Genomic DNA, 4,090 nt, shown 5'->3' with positions numbered 1-4,090 from the left:
AAGACTTGCTAAAGTGACAAAATTCTGTCCCTCTATGCATCCTGTTTGACTTCAAGGAACATTTTAACCTACTTAACCCCAACATTTATCCACGTTTTCATCACCCTAGTCATTTAGTTGCTTGACAAAGCCATTTCTGAAGATTATTATTTATTTCATGTGATTAGTGATTCATTTTAAGATAAAAAAAAATTGCCCTTATTTTAAGGAAAACCCTGTTACGTGAACTGAACTCTCATTTTAACATGGTGAAACGAATCATTTTTTCCCCAGTCTAATAGTCAAATCCTAGTGTAAAGGGAGGTGAGCCGGTTCTACTCTTTCTGGCCATTTTCTGGTGTTTGGTGATGGGAAACTGAGTGGGTCAAGCATAACACATCAATCCTGTTACCCATAGATAGATAGGCTAGAAATATTTTAACAATTTCAATGTTTTTGTGAAGCTTGCATTCAATTGTCCTTCCCTTTTGCATACAACCAGCTTCCATTCCCCCTGTCACAAGGGGATTTATGGATGATTTGAGATGAAGTCGTCAACCCTGTTACGGTCAATCTTGTTACGGTCAACCCTGTTAAGGTCAACCCTGTAACCTTATTTTGCGCTTAATAGGCATTTACTATAGTATTTTGTTTTTGTACCTCTTGAGATGGGAAAACATGTTTTTTATTAATTTGAACATGTGCTCTTTATGACAGAATGTTAAAACTAGGTGAAATACATTTTAAGAAATCACCAAGTTACTCTACTCAAAAGGCACCTAATTGGTGGAACGTCCATGGATGTGTGGGTTTATGTGTGTTTTTCTAAGTGCCTCAGAGAGTGCTCTCTGGGCCCCTCTTTTAACGGATGGCTGACAGTATTCTGGGTAATTTCATGACCACACATTCTCCGTCCAAGCTTCTCCTGGTGCCCTGCTGTGAGGCTGGATACTGTACACACTGCATGGACCATGTGTGTGGATAAGTGTGTGTGAAAGTGTGTGTGTACAGTACATTCAGTACATTACTTTTTCCACATTTTGTTACATTACAGCCTTATTATAAAATGTATTAAATTGTTTTTTTCCACCTCATAAATCTACACACAATACCCTATAATGACATCACAATACCCCATAATGATGAAGCAAAAATGGATTTTTAGACATTTTAGCAATTTTTAAATGTTTTAATATCACATTTATCTAAGTATTCAGACCCTTTACCAGGTACTTTATTGAAGCAACTTTGGTTGCAATTACAGCCTTGAGTCTTCTTGGGTATGACGCTACAAGCTTGGCACACCTATATTTGGGGAGTTTAGCCCATTCTTCTCTGCAGATCCTCTCAAACTCTGTCAGGTTGGATGGGGAGCGTTGCTGCACAGCTATTTTCAGGTCATTACTAGTCTCCCAGTCCATGCCGTTGAAAAACATCCCCACAGCATGATACAGCCATCTGAGAATCTTGTTTGTCATGGTCTGAGAGTACTTTAGTTGCCTTTTGGCAAACTCCAAGCGGGCTGTCATGAGCCTTTTACTGAGGAGTGGCTTCCGTCTGGCCACTCTACCATAAAAGCCTGATTGGTGGAGTGCTGCAGAGATGGTTGTCCTTCTGGAAGGTACTCACAGCTCCACAAAGGAACTCTGGAGCTCTGTCAGAGTGACCATTGGGTTTTTGGTCATCTCTGTGACTGTCACGGGTGTCGTAGGGTAGAGACCAAGACGCAGCGGGAAAATGTACACTCATCTTCTTTTTATTTTTGTGAAGAAGGAAAACATACAACGTATTCAAAACAAAACGAACTTGACAATCTTGTCAGGCAAAACAGCTAAACAAGAACAATCTCCCACAAAAACCCATGAAAAACAAACTCCTAATTATAGGACCCTCAATCAGAGGCAACAATAATCAGCTGCCTACACTTGAAGGTCCAACCCCAATAAACTAATCATAGAAATACAAAAGACTAGATAGAACATAGAAATATACTAACAAAGAACAATGACTAACAAACCCCAGACTAATAAATCAAATACCCCTCTACCTAAACACATACACAAAAGACACCCTGAACCACATAAAACAAACACCCCCTGCCACGTCCTGACCACACTACAATAACAAATAACCCCTATACTGGTCAGGACGTGACAGCCCCCCCCCCCCCCCCCCCAAAGGTGCAGACCCCGGATGCACCTCACACAAATAACCAAAAATAACCCCCAAACAAAAAAAATCCCAAAACTAAAGGGAGGGAAGGGAGGGTGGCTGCCGTCACCGACGGCTCCTGTGCTAACACCCCCCTCCCCTCCCCAAACCTCCTACAGTGGAGGTGGCTTAGGCTCAGGCCTTAATCCCCTACCTGACCAAACCCCCCCACTGCATACCTTTGCCAGAGGCCAGTCACTGAAGACCCTGGACTGTCCTCTGGGAGCTCTGGACTGTAGGCCGACTCTGGGAGCTCCAGACTGTAGGCCGACTCACTCGGTGCCGGACTGTAGGCCGACTCACTTGGTTCCGGACTGTAGGCCGACTCACTCGGTTCCGGACTGTAGGCCGACTCACTCGGTTCCGGACTGTAGGCCGACTCACTCGGTTCCGGACTGTAGGCCGTCTCACTCGGTTCCGGACTGTAGGCCGTCTCACTCGGTTCCGGACTGTAGGCCGACTCACTCGGTTCCGGACTGTAGGCCGACTCACTCGGTTCCGGACTGTAGGCCGACTCACTCGGTTCCGGACTGTAGGCCGACTCACTCGGTTCCGGACTGTAGGCCGACTCACTCGGTTCCGGACTGTAGGCCGTCTCACTCGGTATCAGACTAGGGACACGCACTACAGGGCTAATACGAGGAGTGGGAACAGGATACACTGGGCCGTGAAGCATTACTGGCGGTCTGGAACATACAACCCCTATGGCCTGAGTGCTCACTCGAGCATGGCACTTGCGAGGGGCTGGAATCATTTTCACCGGACTGTGTGTGCGCATAGGCGAGATCGTGCGCACTTCCGCACAGTACGGTGCTCCTCTGATCCGCTGTTCCCCACAATAAGCACGGTGGTTTAGCTCCGGTCTACCTGACCTAGCCAATAACCCCGTGTGCCCCCCCCAAAAAAAAAATTCTGGGTCTGCCTCTCAGGTTTAATTGCCAACCGCGTACCTATATAACTGTTCCTCTTCTCTTCGTTCCACTTTCGACGTTCCTCCCTCACTGTCTCCACCTGTTTCCATGGCAGGTGATCCATTCCTGCTTGGATCTCCTCCCATGTGTAGGATCCTTTCCCCTCCAAGATGTCCTCCCAACTCCAGTACTCCTTGTAGTCCATCTGTTGCTGCTCCCTCCTCCGCTGCTAGGTCCGTGTTTGGTGGGAGATTCTGTCACGGGTGTCGTAGGGTAGAGACCAAGACGCAGCGGGAAAATGTACACTCATCTTCTTTTTATTTTAGTGAAGAAAGAAAACACATACAACGTATACAAAACAAAACGAACTTGACAGTCTTGTCAGGCAAAACAGATAAACAAGAACAATCTCCCACAAAAACCCATAAAAAACAAACTCCTAATTATAGGACCCTCAATCAGAGGCAACAATAATCAGCTGCCTCCAATTGAAGGTCCAACCCCAATAAACTAAACATAGAAATACAAAAGACTAGATAGAACATAGAAATATACTAACATAGAACAATGACTAACAAACCCCAGACTAATAAATCAAATACCCCTCTACCTAAACACATACACAAAACACACCCTGAACCACATAAAACAAACACCCCCTGCCACGTCCTGACCACACTACAATAACAAATAACCCCTATACTGGTCAGGACGTGACAGTGACCAAGGCCCTTCTCCCCCAATTGCTCAGTTTGGCCGGGCAGGCAGCTCTAGGATGAGTCTTGGTGGTTACAAACTTCTTCTATTTAAGAATGATGGAGGCCACTGTGTTCCTGGGGACCTTCAATGCCACATTCATTTTTGGTACCCTTCTCCAGGTTTGTGCCTCGACACAATCCTGTCTTCGGAGCTCTATGGACAATTCCTTCGACCTCATCACTTGGTTTTTGCTCCGACATAAACTGTCAACTGTGGGACCTTGTCCAATC

This window comes from Salmo trutta, chromosome 12 (genome assembly GCF_901001165.1).
Source record: "Salmo trutta chromosome 12, fSalTru1.1, whole genome shotgun sequence".
Lineage (NCBI taxonomy): Eukaryota > Metazoa > Chordata > Actinopteri > Salmoniformes > Salmonidae > Salmo > Salmo trutta.
Note: the sequence above shows the minus strand (reverse complement) of the source record.